Below are 17,010 nucleotides of genomic sequence, written 5' to 3' on the forward strand. Positions count from 1 at the left end.
TCCCCTTCTTCTTCTTCTTCATCCTCTTCTTCTTCATCCCCTTCTTCTTCTTCATCCTCTTCTTCTTCCTCTTCTTCTTCATCCTCTTCTTCTTCTTCCTCTTCTTCTTCTTCATCCTCTTCTTCTTCCTCTTCTTCTTCTTCATCCTCTTCTTCTTCTTCATCCCCTTCTTCTTCTTCTTCATCCTCTTCTTCTTCATCCCCTTCTTCTTCTTCTTCCTCTTCTTCTTCATCCTCTTCTTCAGCTTCTTCATCCTCTTCTTCATCCTCTTCTTCTTCTTCATCCTCTTCTTCTTCTTCATCCTCTTCGTCTTCATCTTCTTCTTCTTCTTCATCCTCTTCTTCATCCTCTTCTTCATCCTCTTCTTCTTCTTCCTCTTCTTCTTCTTCCTCTTCTTCATCCTCTTCTTCATCCTCTTCTTCATCCTCTTCTTCTTCTTCATCCTCTTCTTCATCTTCCTCTTCTTCATCCTCTTCTTCTTCTTCTACTGCTTATTCTTCTTCTTCTTCTTCCTCTTCTTCTTCTTCATCCTCTTCTTCTTCATCCTCTTCTTCTTCCTCTTCTTCTTCTTCATCATCTTCTTCTTCTTCATCCCCTTCTTCTTCTTCTTCATCCTCTTCTTCTTCATCCCCTTCTTCTTCTTCATCCTCTTCTTCTTCTTCCTCTTCCTCTTCTTCTTCATCCTCTTCTTCAGCTTCTTCATCCTCTTCTTCATCCTCTTCTTCTTCTTCATCCTCTTCTTCTTCTTCTTCATCCTCTTCTTCATCTTCTTCTTCATCTTCTTCTTCTTCTTCATCCTCTTCTTCATCCTCTTCTTCTTCTTCTTCCTCTTCTTCTTCTTCCTCTTCTTCATCCTCTTCTTCATCCTCTTCTTCTTCTTCATCCTCTTCTTCTTTTTTCTTCTTTTTGTCTTCCTCTTGCAGGTCACTGCTCATGCGCAGATTTTTTTATCGGTTAAAAGATCGGCCGATTTGCCCATCATTGCCGCGAAAATCGACCGATCGGCAAAATCGGCCGATTTTTTTCCAACTTTACCGATAAAAAAATCTGCCAAAATACCGAAAAACGGCCGAACAATTAGCCCACTAACGATCCGAAAATCGGCCGATTTTATTTTCGCCCGAAAAATCGGCCGATTTTCGACCCATCTATGGCCTGCATTACTCTAGACAACTTCCCTGCACACTTTCACTCCAGGTTGTCTGATCCCCGATTAGGGAGCTCAGCAAGCTCACAGATGTGAGTACACCATTGCAATTTACCTTTTCATTGTTTATTTCATCCAATCATCTGTCAAACTACTACACCATAAGGAACTCTCCCATGGCCTCTGTCTCTTTTTTCTTTTTTTCTCCTTATCTTTGGAGGTACCCCAGATATTGCCGAAAAGCTGATTGGTTTCTATGCAGAGTTGCACCAGATTTTTTCACTCTCCAGTTTTAGTAAATCAACCCCTATGTGTCAGCATGGCCGCTTGTAGCCTCCACCAAAGGTGCATATGACAGGGTGACAACACAAGAACACAATTGGCAGCTAGTTGTCACCCCATAGCAAAAAATGCCTGAACAAAGACCTTTAATCCCCAGATATTTAATAAAGAAAGTTGCAATTTAAAATGATCAAACACAATGGGGGAGATTTACTAAAACTGGCACACACAGAATCTTGTGCAACTGTGCATAGGGACCAATCAGCTTCAAGGTTTTATTGTCAAAGCTTAAATGAACAAACTGAAGTTAGATGCTGATTGGTTACTATGCACAGCTGCATCAGATTTTGTGTGCTCTAGTTTTAATACATCTCCCCTAATGCTTTAACCACCTGCCGACCGCAGATAGCCGAATGACGGCTACACTGTGGCCGGCCAGTTCTGGGAGGGCGTCATATGACATCCTCCCAGAACGCGCTCTCCTGCGCGCCCCCGGGCGAGTGCACCCAGCGATCTCTGTGATCACGTGATGTGGTAAAAAGCCAATCACAGCAGCCTTTTACCACGTGATCAGAAGTGTCCAATGACACGCTGATCACAGGGAAATGCAATTGCCGGTTCTCGGCTGCACTTTCCTCACGCTGTCAGAGCGTGAGGAAAGTACTGCCGAGAACCGGCAGTTGTCAGAGCAGGGATCGGCACCGATCATCAGGGCATTGATCATCAATGCCCTGATGATCGGTGCCCAGCAGTGCCACCCACCAGTTCCGCCCACCTGTGCCCAGCAGTGCACCCAACTGTGCCCAGCAGTGCGCCCACCTGTGCCCAGCAGTGCACACACCTGTGCCTAGCAGTGCACCCTCCTGTGTCCAGCAGTGCACCCACCTGTGCCACCCAGCAGTGCCACACACCTGTGCTCAGAAGTGCCACCTACCTGTGCCCAGCAGGGCCACCCACCTGTGCCCACCCACACGTGCCCACCAGTGCCACCCACCTGTGCCTACCAGTGCCACCCACCAGTGCCCATCAGTGCTGCCAGTCAGTGCCACCAGTCAGTGCCCAGTGATTGTGCCAGTCAATGCCCAGCAGTTGTGCCAGTCAATTCCCAGCAGTGCCGCCATTCAGTGCCACCTATCAGTGCTGTCTATCAGTGCCACCTATTAGTGCCGCCTATCCATGACACCTCATTAGTGCTGCCTATCAGTGCCGCTTATCCGTGCCACCTCATTAGTGCTGCCTATCAGTTCCCATCAGTGCTGCCTATCAGTGCCGCCTATTAGTGCCCATCAGTGCTGCCTCATCAACGCAAAATTACCTGTTTGAAAAATTTTATAATAGAAACAAAGAAACTTTTTTTTTTTCAATTTTTTTGCATTTTTTTTGTTTATAGCGCAAAAAGTGCCCAGCGGCGATTAAATACCACCAAAAGAAAGCTCTATTTGTGAGAAACAAATGATAAAAATTTCATATGGGTACAATCTTGCATGACCGCGCAATTGTCATTCAAAATGCAAGAGCGCTGAAAGCTGAAAATTGGCCTGGTAAAGAAGGGGTATAAGTGCCCGGTAGGAAAGTGGTTAAACAAGTCAAGTAACATGAATTTGCACTATTAGTGCTCATTCCCACTAGCAGTTGGTAAAACGCTGCGGTTGAGCTTTTACTGCTACATGCTTCGGCCATTCCCCGGAAGGAGGTGTCCATATGACTGGGGAGGTGGTAAGCTCTACATAGGTGGGCAGTCTGGGAAGTGATAAAACAATAAAACAGCAGCTCAGCCACATGTCTTACCACCCATCCACCCCCCACAGTCATACATGTGAGGCGTTAAGAGTTTTACTAATACACTTGATCAAATTGATTTGTCTGCTGCAACAGAACTCCACAGTGTACATCCATTTACTATGGATGAACCAAATCCATGCTAATTCCTAGTTCATGGGAAGACTCTACTCCCGGATTTAAAGTCCAACTCCAGGAAGCTTTAAAATTATCGCTTGAAGTGGGACTGTGCCCAAAATGCAAGGGTTACCTGCTCGCTTTGTCTAGGGGAGAGGGAAAGTGCTTTTACTTACCCAATCCTCCGATTCCCTGACAGACAGTGCTTCCCTATGCTCCAGCAGTGGACTCTCCCTTGGCATCATCAGGTCATGACCAGGGCTATGGACCCTGCACTGGTCTTGATGACTTCAGGACCTTAGACCACTGGAGTGTAGGGGAGAAGACGCTGCGGGGACCAATCTAGCAGCATGGAGGAGCTAAGGATTGGGTAAGTAAATCTTCTCTGTGTCCCCTAGACCCAAAGGAGCAGTTAACCCTTGCAGTACAGGCATGGCCCCACTGCAAGGTTTAATTTTACAGTTTCCTGGAGTTGGGCTTTAAAGCCCCCTAATTCCTGCATGGGGCAGCACAGTGGCCTACTGGTTAGCTCTTGGTTTGAATCTCAGCCAGGAAGCTACCTGCATGAAGTTTCAATTGGTTTCCACCTGCACTCCAGGGATGTGCTGGTAGATTTATTAGCCTCAGTATGTGTGTACAAATTGGCTTTACACATGTGTTATCACATTCTGTATGCTGTTCCCAAGACAAGTAATTGGGCAAAGGAAAGACTCGGTGACCACCTCATAACAAACTTGCAGTGAAACAAATTCTACGGAATAGGCTCTCAGGAGAATCGAACATGATGCCAGACAGCTGGCCCCCAGAATCACCAAGAGTAAGAAAAACTGAATGGCTGTATGCATGCATACCTTCTACTGCAAAACAGCATGGCCACCATGGAATAGGATTAGGCAATTAAAGCAAGGTGAGTTCACAGACATTTGCACCTCCCATGAGGTTCAATCAATATCTGCCTTGACACATTCCAAGTATTAATATGGGATTTATTGAAGTCAATCTTAGGGTAGCACACCCATATACTATAGATATAGCACAAAATACAAATAAATCTTTATTTATTGTTAAAAAAAATATTACTCTGTTAGTAGCCAGAAAAAACACCTTAGGTTGAAAAAATTAAAAACAGAATAAAACAGTAGTGGTTTGTAGGCAGGTGCAGTCTGTTTCCTCCACTGTAGGTGGCAAAGCTGGAGAGAAAGTTAAAAGAAACTTGGTTTCTCTATGGTTTCCTCAGTCCCCTGGAGCAGTGTTCCAGTTGGCTACACTGCATCCAGGTGACCCTGGTGGCCATCTTGGGTCAAACATAGTCTTTTTAAGTCATTACTCCCAGGTTTTGGCACGCTCTGGCAAAGTGGCTAGTGTAGGGAGAGCTCACCAGCCTGTCAGGGACAGTACTAGCGGTAGGGAGAGTTTCCAGAGGAGTAGGGAAAGAGCAGTGTCTGCTTCTACACTTCCTCAAGCTTCCTGTTGGGTTGGACTGGCCAAACTGCACTCCACCTCCCTTGGCAAGTGCTTGCTTCATCTCAGGTCTGCTGCTGCTGAGTCTCCACTGCATTGACTGTGAGTTCCCGGATGCCGTATCACCCTACCGGGCTATTGTAGTGTTCTTCAAGTTCCTCAATACATCATTTTGTACTTCTCAAGCCTCAGAGTCATTACTACCACCACACCATGCCGCACCTACCCCACAAATTCTTAAATGTGGACATGTGAACATATAGTCCAGGGAATATGGGCCACTATAATTCTTTATGAATGGCTTGAATATACATCAGTGTAAACAGTCCCAGTGTTGTCCTGCCATAGTTGAACCCATTTTTATGCCCAATTGAACTACAGAAAAAGGTGATTTGTTTCCTTGAACAGCACATGCCTGTTAGTCCAAAGCGTGCAAATCTGTACTTGAGAATATTTGGATTATATTCAGACTTGTGTCCCGGGGTGTGCAGCATTTCATTATTAAGGAACTGAAGCTGGGTGATGTACTTTGCATGCTTTGATACACCATACAGCAGTTTCATAATCTGTTGTCATATATCTGATACTCTTTCGGCAAGGTTGGCAGTGTTGGCCCTCTTATGTGACAATCTGTGACTCTCTGGGTGTGCCGCTGTATGAACTTGATCTTTCTCATTCTATGAAGAGAGCACTTTATTCAAGTTATTTATGATCTACTAATGTGTGACAACTAGTGACTCATGTGGTATACTGCTGTATAAATCTGTTTCACATGAGTCTCTTTCACATCATGAAACGGACTGTTTACTAACACCACTGTAATCAAGCTATTTAGTGTAGTGGTCCTACCAAAGTTAGAGTGCCATTAGTCTAAATTCAGCGGACAGCTAGGCTGTAGTCAGTCTGAGCTCTGATTGTTATTATTTTCTGGATTTGTTGGGTTTTACCCAAGCCTAGGGCATTGTGTTTGTAGCGCTGCCCTCGAAGGAACTAGCGGAATTCGGGCCTATTTCCCCCACACAGCACCCACAGATAGACAAAGCGAATTTTCCACACACTCTAGTTGGCTCAAGAAACAGTATAGGGGTTTTGGTTTTTGGTGTTTATTTTGGGAACTAAGAACTTGGATAGGGATTGAGGGTATATGGGATGCCCCAAATAGAAGAAACTTGTAAAGGTCAAACAAATGAATGAGGAACTGCTAAAGTCACAGGGTGCACAGTCCAACTGAACTATGCTGCACACCAGTGGGAGTAATGGTGCAGCAAATAAAGATAAAGTTCCAAAAATCAGTATTGAAGATTCAGCTCCTGGCTGTATTGCATGGCACTTGGCTGCTCTAGGCCCAAGATAAAGATGTTGAGGTGTTTCTGGCTGTCTTGTACCACACGAAGGCTGTCCCCTAGTTCCAGACATGTGTGGTCCTCTCTGTTGCTTCGGGTAAAATGGCTGGTGTGTAGTCACTCTCTCACTCAGCATAAAGAAAGCTGCTGCATTGCTCCCTCAGCTGAACAGGCTGTTTCTGGCTTGGACTGAAGCCTGAAGCTAGGCCTAGCTGAGACACTGGCTGAGTGATGTCCTGGAGCTTCCTTCCTCTCTTTCTCTCTCTTTTTCTTATTGCTCCTTCTCTCTTCTGCACCAGGGGGGCAGAACCCCCAGCACAGGTGTCTCCTTCAAATGGCTGGATCCCAGACCGCCAAGCTTCAGAATATTTATGGCCCACTTCCCACTTTCTAGGCCCCCCTTCCCAGGGATTGGTGGAAGCTCCATGAATATTTAGGCTGCAGCTTCGTACCATCCGCCTACTATGCTCTGGAAGTTTCCAGTCAGTTCCAGAAGACAGGAGGAGGTAACAGAGCCACAGGCTGTGATGCACTGCCTAGTCTCCTGAACACAAATAACTCTTGCTCCTCTGCCTTCAGGGGAGCCAAACTAAATTTACCTACACTAGCAACAGTGAGGGTGCTGCATGTACTTCTACATTCTTTTGGGGAGTGTTCTTCAACAGATAGAGCAAGGAGATACACTGTCATAGGTTATGGATATTTATTTCACCCTAGCCATTCATTAGGAAGTTTATTCACAGTAGTTTGGGCTGGAGAAGGAGATAAATATTTGGGCAGCCCATTTAGAAGGGCTTTGCATTGAGAGGATGTGAGTCCAAGAACCCAGTTTTTGCCTTTCAGTCCTACTGCCTGAAGAACCATTATCAGCTTCAGAATCCAGTCCCAAGCAACTGAAAAGGGATCCATGTTGGGGCCTGGAGGATAGAAAGGTCACTAGAAAAGGAGATCACCTTCAGACAGCTTGCTCAGTCAATTTCTTTGACTTGGGAGAGGGGCTGAAGTTATTTGTATTTGAGCTGATAACTCCTGTAACCCTTAACCTCCTCTACCCTGGCCAATAAAATCTGAAAAAAGCTTGACAGTGTGGATGTTGGTCATTCGATCAATGTTAGTAGGCCAGTGAGGGCATTGGGGCAGCTGTAGGCCATATCACCAATAGAAAGCACAAATAATCCATGGTAGTAATGTGTGAGCAGGTGACCTGGGATTCCCCAAGGTACAGAGTCTACGGTCCAATCAGTTTTTACCAGAGGTCTTGATAATAGAGATGGATTGCGCTGCGTGCTGGTGCCAGGTCGCAACCCCAAATTCACCCTCCTGCATAAATGGAGACAATCCGTGCAAGAGGACATGGGAGTGAGCATGAGTACAAGGAAGGCAGAGACAAAGAGAAGATCCAGAAAGCAGACCTAAGGTCAGGGCAAGCGACAAACAAGCAAATATGATGACGCTGGGGGCAGTATACAGATGACCAATCCAAGGAAATATTATATTATTGTTATTATTATTTATTTTTATAATTATTTTTATTCTTATTTAGAATAATAATATGTTTGAAGGCTCTAGTTAAATTTATATAGTACATATTTTCTACTTTTGATAAAGCTAAAGAGAATTGTAGGGTAAAAGCCTTAGCTCCCCTTTACATGGATTTTATAGCTACTTATGTCTCCGCTAGAAAGAATTACTTTCTCATGCTGGCGACCACTGGCCAAGGGCTGAAAATATAGGGAAGCCATAAGTTTTGCGTTTACAGGCCAATTAATGTATAGATTAACTGGACTTTAAATACAGTTATACATTACCTGACCCCATGTCCCTTTTATCACCCCCCTCCCAAATATCTTTTCATTACTAGAGAGAGTCCCTCTGTTATTTCCAAGTATTGATGGTCTTTCCACACGAAAGCATGTGGAGAAGAAGAAGTTGCCCTGCATTTCATTTTCCTCAAGGTCCCAGGTTCTAGTCTCCAGTTGGTTTGTGGCCTCTTAAATTTTAACCTGACTAAAGGATTGATGGTAGTACACATAAAAGAGGAAGAACATGCACTGCAGTATATGTCTTGTGGTTGCGTTGTGAAATACTTTGGGTATGATGTACACCAGGAGTAATTGTCATTCTTAGTGAAGTTAACCCGTTATTGTTTAAACATTCAACTACATGGAGAAGTTCCTGCTATTTTCACATTCTTGTGCATACAACAGGATGTTTGAAGTAAACACATACTGTATGATCCATTCATCAGTACTGGAAATGACTGCTTTGCCTGTCCTTACTGTGATGTCTGTGGTGCGGAGGGCTGTGTTTTCTAAAGCTTACAGCTGAATTTAAAACAGACCTTCATCCTCATTTTTCCCATTGCTTAATCCCACTATTGACACCCTCCATTATCCAAATTATGAAAATATATTTTTTTTACAAATACCTTTCTTTTTCTAGATTGCCATTTTCTTTCTCAATTCTGGCTGACATTGGCTAGTACACATCCTTTGGCACTTATGCTATCGATACTAAGGTAATCTGTAAATTAAATTATTCCGTAGTAGAGCTCTGGTTGCGTATGTGAATGATTACCATAGCAATGCAAAGTATGTACCAACAATCCCACGTATGTGTACAAGGTGCTCCAGTGGGGATCATTTAATTTACATGTTATTCCATGCTAGAGCTCTGGGTGCACATGGGTGCACATGTGCGGAAAAGACAACATTTATGTAGCTGTTACTATGGCAATGTGTACAACAAATAATTCTGCTGGTGTGCTGCATAAGCATTTGTGGAATTGGCATGGCCAGATCAGAATATGCCACTACCAAGATGGTGGTGCAGAGAAAAAGAGGGACTTGAATAGCTTACTAGAATGCAACATAAGATAAGGGGTATGGATAGGTAAGAATGTATTTTACAATTAACATTTATAAATTATTTAACTTTGCTTTTTTTCACTTTTTTTAGTTCAGTACTTTCTCACCTCTTTTTCTTAGCAGTTGAAGGACTATCATGTAGTTTTTAAAGAAGAAAAGTCCCATCAACTTTTTGAATGGCAGCGTCTCCCGTAGTGGCGTGTGTTTGGTTGATGTTTAGAAGTGGGTTGAAGTCATAGTTTTTAGTTTGGACATGAAATTTATTGATTACTTAACTCTTTTCAGTCAAGAAACCCTTTACATTCTAAACTGTAAAAACTAAACTAATAGGTGTTACATAATGTAGTGGCATCCACACAATGTAGGACACCCAACATTAGAGATCTATTTTTTTTTTTTTTTTACAAAACAAATACACCTTGCACACTGGTACTGACTAGTATTACAGCATTTCTCTTCTTCTTCAGTTTCTCAACTTCAGCTAATGTGACCCCAGTGCTGATGGAGAGGGGCAAAGGAGGAGCAAACATGGACATATTCATGTGCCTGAATTCCTCCTTATCAACCTATTACATCGTCAGTTGTTAAGATGCCAACAGCTGTCCCGCATGGTGCCCAAGGTTGTAATGCTACACAATAAAAAAAGTGGCTTTGTGTAACAAAAAATGGCAGGCTTGATTCACCCAACAGCTTGTTGACATTTTTGAGTCCATTTGGGGAATTAGGGTCAATTGTTAGGCATTTTGATAAGGCACCTCTGAACCCAATAGGCACATTAATGAAAAAAGGCTGACTTAACTGTAATCAGAATGCTTGTTCCAGGCAAGATTGTCAGAAAGTAAAAAAGCCACTGGATCAACATAATAGCCAGGCAACTGGAATTTTCTGAAGTCAGCACACGTTTCCTTTAACTTCTGGGGTTGCAGAAATCTCTTGCCTACAGTAAACCCTTTCATGTTGTGTGAGCGGAATGCCCAATGCTTACAGATACCCGCTGTCTCCTTCATAACGCGCTCCCCCAACCTGGGTTGTCACAGCAACTTCACAACTGTCACTTCAAAGGTGGTTGGTGCAGGAGATCCGGAGGAGAACTCTGGTGGAGATAATTAGGAGCAGAACAGGGACCTGTTGATGCTGATCCGTCTACATACTGCTGACAAGACCAAGCCGTGTTTAAAGAGACTCTGCCAACTTTTCATCTTAATATATACAAAAATATAATCCTAAAGCTGGGAAATAGAAGAATAAACCTCTTATTTATGTGGCAGGACTGGTGCCCTCGCCTATCACCAGAAATAGTTATTTCACTTTGTAAAAAGACTTTTTTTCTCCTCTGGCCTCATTTCTCTTTCCATCCTCAGTACTGGAGGTCAGAGACAGGGGGGACAGCTAATCGGGCTTCAAGAGAAGCGATTTCATTACCAGCGATGAAGTGTTCCTCATTGTAAGGGTTGACATTCACGGGTGACAGAAGCAAGCAAAATCCACTCACAAGAATGCTTTCATGTGCTTTCAGGAAAACAATGAATTTGATTTACAGTAGAACTATGGGCTAAATAAAAAAAAAAGTCACAAATGCTGCAGCCTATCACTAGCATTAGCATAGCACTTTTTGTTTTTATAATTTCCTGCAATATTTTAATAACTGGTAATTTCCACTTGCTATAAAGGATAATTTCATCTTTTCATAAAAAATTTAACTAACTCACAACACCCTCCCCTATCCCCGTTTCATTTATCTGCTGTGATCGTCATGCTTTGATGCCCATGCTATGGAGTGTAATGGGACAAACACTTGAAAACTTCACTACAAAGTCCTAGGGGCTGTGTAGCATCATAATGCTTGTGACAGCTGGCCGTCTCTGGCCTACAGGGCCATGAAAGAAAGAAGGTTCAGATGATCTCATTGGTCAGCATAGTCACATGGCCGTGCTGCCCAATGGGTGCTAACCATTGTGAGCATTATGATGCTTGCGTTTTTTATAGAAAGGTGAACTTATCCTTTGAGGCCTCATTCAGACAGGTGAATAAGGTTGAGCAGGCTTCTAAATTCAGGTGGGCCCATACCCTTTGTTCTATGGCTACACACAAACTGAACACATAGCTGTGGTAAGTTTGTATGCAGCCAAAAACACCAACCCTGGCCGCAAACTGTCTCTGTCCAGTCAGTGCCCGTAACTGCATGTAACTGCTTGCATGAGTAGCAAATCTAGCTGTGTGGATGCTTGCTTTAGCTGGACATATGGCAAGAATGACAGATTCTCAGTGGCTTCTTCCCATGTGAATGGGCCTAGAAGGATGACAACGCTGGTCATTCTTTGGTGAAATTACACAGCAGCATTAAAACCCTGCAGACAGGGTAGTCCAAAGCTGACCATGCATGGAGCAAATTTCAAGCAGTCCCTGTTGATGAATTGGACACAATTTAAGCCATGGGTGGCCAGGTTGGCATCCTCTTGATCTGAAAATTGAGGCACAGCAACTGCAGAAAAAGCCTACTGAGAGTACGTATGGTTGGACACAGCTGATTGCAAGTGTTAACTATAAAATACAATATATGGAGAAATGTTTGAAGGCTCATGACAATGACACCTAGCTATATGACCAAACGTATGTTGACACCCCTTCTATTTATTGAGTTCAGATGAATTGTACTGTTAATTATTCCTATTGGCTTCCTAATTATATTCCTTTTGGTATCAATTTTGGGAAGGTCCAGGTCAGCATGACTGTGCCCCTGTGTACAAAGCCAGCTCCATAAAGACATGGTTTGCTCAATTTGGAGTGAAGGAGCTTAAGTGGCCTGCACAGAGTCCTGTCTTAAACCCTATGGAATACCTTTCAGGTGAATAGAAACATGAACTGCAAGCCAGGTATTCTTGTCCGACACCAGTCCCTAACCTCTTTTGGTTGAATGTGCACACATTTCTATAGACTCCAAAATCTTGAGGAATGCATTACCTGAAGAGCGGAGACTGTTAAAGCCATGAAAGATGGGGGCAAGGGCAACTCCAGCTTTCATCTCCATAGGTTCAGCTGTCCAGGATTCTGCCTAGTGCTGACAAAGCTAATGAAGCAGTAAAATCTTTTTAGCTATGGCTTAATAAACGTTGTCAGGCAGAGGTACCGATTGACTACCCAATCAGTACCTCAGTTTCCCAAGTACTACAGCTTCAGCTAAATGCTGAAAGTAACATGGTCAAATGGTCTGGTCAGAGCTGGAGACAGTTGGTACCAAAGCATGGCCTTCCTCTATGGCAGCAATGGGCAAACTACGGCCCGCGGAGCTAGGCTCCCGCTAGGCTCCTCTCACAGTCCGCCCTGAATGAAAATCTGTCTCCTATGAGGATCTGTCCCCCTCGACGTATCTGCGCATGTGCCGGAGATCGCGGATCGGCTGCTAATGCCTGAAACTGGCACATGCGCAGATACGTCGAGGGGGACAGATCCTCATAGGAGACAGATTTTCATGCTACACCGGAACGGCGAGAGGAACGCGCGGAGCAAAGGTAAGTGAATTGACACAGGGGGGACTTGGGGACTTAATAGGGGGGATGAATTACTATATGGGGGATGAATTACTATAGGGGGGATGAATTACTATGGGGGGGATGAATTACTATATGGGGGATGAATTACTATGGGGGATGAATTACTATATGGGGGATGAATTACTATGGGGGATGAATTACTATATGGGGGATGAATTACTATGGGGGATGAATTACTATATGGGGGATGAATTACTATGGGGGATGAATTACTATGGGGGATGAATTACTATATGGGGGATGAATTACTATGGGGGATGAATTACTATATGGGGGATGAATTACTATATGGGGGATGAATTACTATGGGGGGATGAATTACTATATGGGGGGTGAATTACTATGGGGGATGAATTACTATATGGGGGATGAATTACTATATGGGGGATGAATTACTATGGGGGGGTGAATTACTATGGGGGATGAATTACTATATGGGGGATGAATTACTATGGGGGATGAATTACTATGGGGGATGAATTACTATGGGGGATGAATTACTATATGGGGGATGAATTACTATGGGGGAATAAATTACTATGGGGGATGAATTACTATATGGGGGATTAATTACTATGCTTACTATGGGGGAATATTACTATACTTACTATGGATGACACATACACATCATTCATCTACTCTTGGTCCGGCCCCCGGGTCCAATATATGAACCCATTGCGGCCCTCAAGTCAAAAAGTTTACCCACCCCTGCTCTATGGGGATGGACACACTGCCACTCTTCCAGTTTGTATGTGGTAAGTGAACTTTTGGAACATGTTTTACCAATTCACTAACACACCTGGAGGTCAGACTTTGGAATTCTTTATCTTTGAAAGTGGTATTGGCCAACAGTGTCAGTAAGGATTCGGTGCCTTTCTTAGAAATGACATATATATGTATATCTAATTATTAAGATCTATCTGGAAAGTGATTGATCCAAGGGAACGTGATATGATTGCATTTGACACTGCAGAGAATAATTTCTTCTGTTCCATTGTGATAATAATTTGACAAATGCCTCACTATGGCTTTGTTCCACCTTCTTCTAGGACTGAAGCCTTGCAAACAAATTAAAGTATGACATTACAGAGTGAGGAAACTTGGGACTATTTGGTGTGGTTAACATGTTGTGGACACTGGGCATGCTACACATGCCCAAAAAACCTAACTGAAGTATGTGGATCTTCCCATCCTTCTGTTCTGCTTCCATCACTGTTTACTTGGAAGCACATGCTAGCGGCCGCAGAAGGACACAGCTGTAGATGTGAAGGAGCCTTGAGACTGAGACAGAGGGATACAAAGTAATACTGATACTTTTATATATATAATCTGTTTCACTCTTCTTCAGATCAAATGGATGAGCTTCAATCTACACAGGATGTCAGTTAAATCACTTGCCTACCGGGCCAATTCTGACACTTTTCTCCTACATGTAAAAATAAGCATTTTTTGCTAGAAAATTACTTAGAACCCCCAAACATATATTTTTAAGTAGAGGCCCTAGAGAATAAAATGGAGGATGCTACATATTTTTTTGACACGCAATATTTGTGCAGCGGTATTTCAAGCACAATTGTTTTGGAAAAAATACAATTGAATGAGTTTCAATGTGCAAAAACACAATATAATACCCAATTGTGTGGTACAATATAAAAGATGATGTTAAGCGGAGTAAATAGATACCTAACAAGTTATGTTTCAAAATTCCATACACCCGTGGAACAGCACCAAACTACAGTACTTAAAAATCTCCATAGGCGACACTTTAAAAGCATTTACAGGTTAGCAGTTTAGAGTTAAAGAGAAGGTCTGGTGCTAGAATTATTGCTCTTGCTTTACCCTTTGCGGTGAAACTTCACATGTGTGGTACAATCGCCGTTAACATACGCATACGCGACCTACGTATAAGTTCGCCTTTGCATGCAAGCACGAGGTGACTGGGGTGAGTGGGTTGCTTTAACCACTGCTCGTTTATGTACATGGGCCGGACGGGAGCAGTTCAGGAGCGGGTGGCCATTTAAAAACGTCCTCCTGCTTCCCTGCTTGTGCGTGCTCCCTGGAGGACACAACGTAACACCGATCGCTGTACAGGACCTTTGTATGAGGTCCCGATCATGTGATCACTGATTGGCCAATCAGTGATCACATGAATAGTAGTAAACAAGATGTCACTTCTGACATCATTGCTTACTACTTGTGAAATCTGTGAATGATCACAGAGGTCACATGGTACAAGGCTATTCACAACAGCCTTGTACCATGTGACAAGCTGTGGCCAATCACTGCTCACACAATAGTTCTCAATGGCTGCAAGAATGCAGCCAGAGAGGAGAAATGATTGCTTTTACAGCCTATATGTGTGTAAAAGCAATCAGTGTAAAAAAAAAAATCTTCATCAGCCCCACAAGTAGTACAGTGTCACTATGATACACTAAACTGCTAGGGTGACAGTATGTTAAAAAAAACAAAAAAAACATGTAATAATATAAAAAAATAAAATAAAGATGAAAAAAAATTTTTGAAAATCATAATCTTTTTTTTTTTACTAAAAAGGTAACTGAATACGTTTTGGCCAAGATCTATGAAGAAAGATCATTTATTTGCAAAAGTTTATAAGAAAAACACTTTTTTTCAAAATTTGTGGACCTTTTCATTTACATAGCAAAAGAAAAAGAAAAATCCCAGTGGTGAATAAATACCACCAAAGTAAAGTTTTATCTGTCTCAAAACAATGCTAAAAAATTCATATGGGTACAGTGTTGCATGACCGCGCAATTGTCATTCAAACTGTGACAGCACTCAAAGCTGAAAATTGGCCTGGACAGGAAGGGGGTAAAAGTGTCCGGACTTGAAGTGGTTAAATGCGTTTTAAAATTGTATTATTTATTTATTTTACAATGTTTCTTCCATTTTTGTTAGGATCACTTCTTCTGCTATCACAAGGAGGAACGTAAACATCCCTTGTGACAGCAATAGGCAGTGACAGGTACTCTTTATAGAAAGATCTGGAGTCTATTACCTCTCCTCTGGCCTCCCAAGCAGCCGATCAGACACAGATCGGTCTGATTGCCTGCTTTACTGCCCGACACCCGCAGCACACAAAGCTGAAACTGGAAGTAAGGAACTACTCTTTGTTTTTAGTTTCTTACACCATAGAGATCATGGGGGACCTTCCAAAACCACTAGCTGCAATCCTGGGTTCCCTGGTGTGTCAGGTGAGCGGCAGAAGGTGGTGAGGGAGACCACCTCCTGCCGCCTATAAAAACTGTCCAGCAGCTAATTAGCTGCTAGGATTGCTTTTACAAAGAAGAGAATTGCTGCAGGCATCATCCCAGTATAACCATTGCAACTCAAGTACGGTATGTACAGGGACATCTTTGGTTGGCAAGTGGTAAGCAACCTGACAAGTAAATAAAAAAAAAAACATTGTTTTTGATACCCTAACAGCCCTAGTTAACTCCCTCTTCCCCTTCTCACCTTAACTACTATTTACCTGCTGATTTTTTTTTTGGACTTTTTTACATTTTTATTCATTTTTTTCATTATTATAGTTTATTGTTGCCTCAAGAAAGTGCAATTTTGAAAAAAAGTGTTTATTTTATTTGTAAATAAATGCAATTATTTGTACCAGAATCATAATTTTAGTAACATTTTAAACAAAACACATGATAGAAAAATGTATATTTTTTATCTATAGTAACAATAATTTTTTTGGGAATAACACCAAGTAATGTGTTTTTTTAATTTTGTTACTTTTTTTTTGTCTTAAAAAAATGTAATACATGTTACTTTATCTTAAAGTGGTTCTAAAGGCAGAAGGTTTTTTCTACCTTACCTGTTACCTTAACGCATTCTCCTTCTGTGTTCTGTTCCCGCCCCCCCCCGATCCTCTTTAACCACTTGCCTACCAGGCACTTATACCCCCTTCGTACCCAGGCCAATTTTTAGCTTTCAGCGCTGTTGCACTTTGAATGACAATTGCGCGGTCATGCAACATTGCACCCATATGAAATTTTTAATTTTTTCACACAAATAGAGCTTTCTTCTGGTGGTATTTAATTGCTGCTGGGTGTTTTATTTTTTGCACTATAAACAAAATAAAGAGCAAAAAATTTGAAAAAAAAATGTTTTTCTTTGCTTCTATCATAAAATTTTGCAAACAGGTCATTTTTCTCCTTCACTGATGTACATTGGTTAGGCTGCATTGATAGGCTGCACTGATGGGTATTGATAGGCAGCACTGATTGGCATTGATAGGCAGCACTGATGGGCACTGATAGGCGGCACTGATGATGCTGCACTGATATGCAGCAATGATGGACACTGATATGCGGCACTGATGGGCACTGACAGGAGGCACTGATGGGTGGTACTGACTGATGGCACTGACTGGCTTCACTGCTGGGCAGCACTGACTGGTGACACTGCTGGGTGGCACTTGTGGGAACTGGTGGGTTGCACTA

This window comes from Staurois parvus, unplaced genomic scaffold, assembly GCF_062004578.1.
Source record: "Staurois parvus isolate SC_StPar_1 unplaced genomic scaffold, SC_StPar_1.0 ptg000390l, whole genome shotgun sequence".
Classification (NCBI taxonomy): domain Eukaryota; kingdom Metazoa; phylum Chordata; class Amphibia; order Anura; family Ranidae; genus Staurois; species Staurois parvus.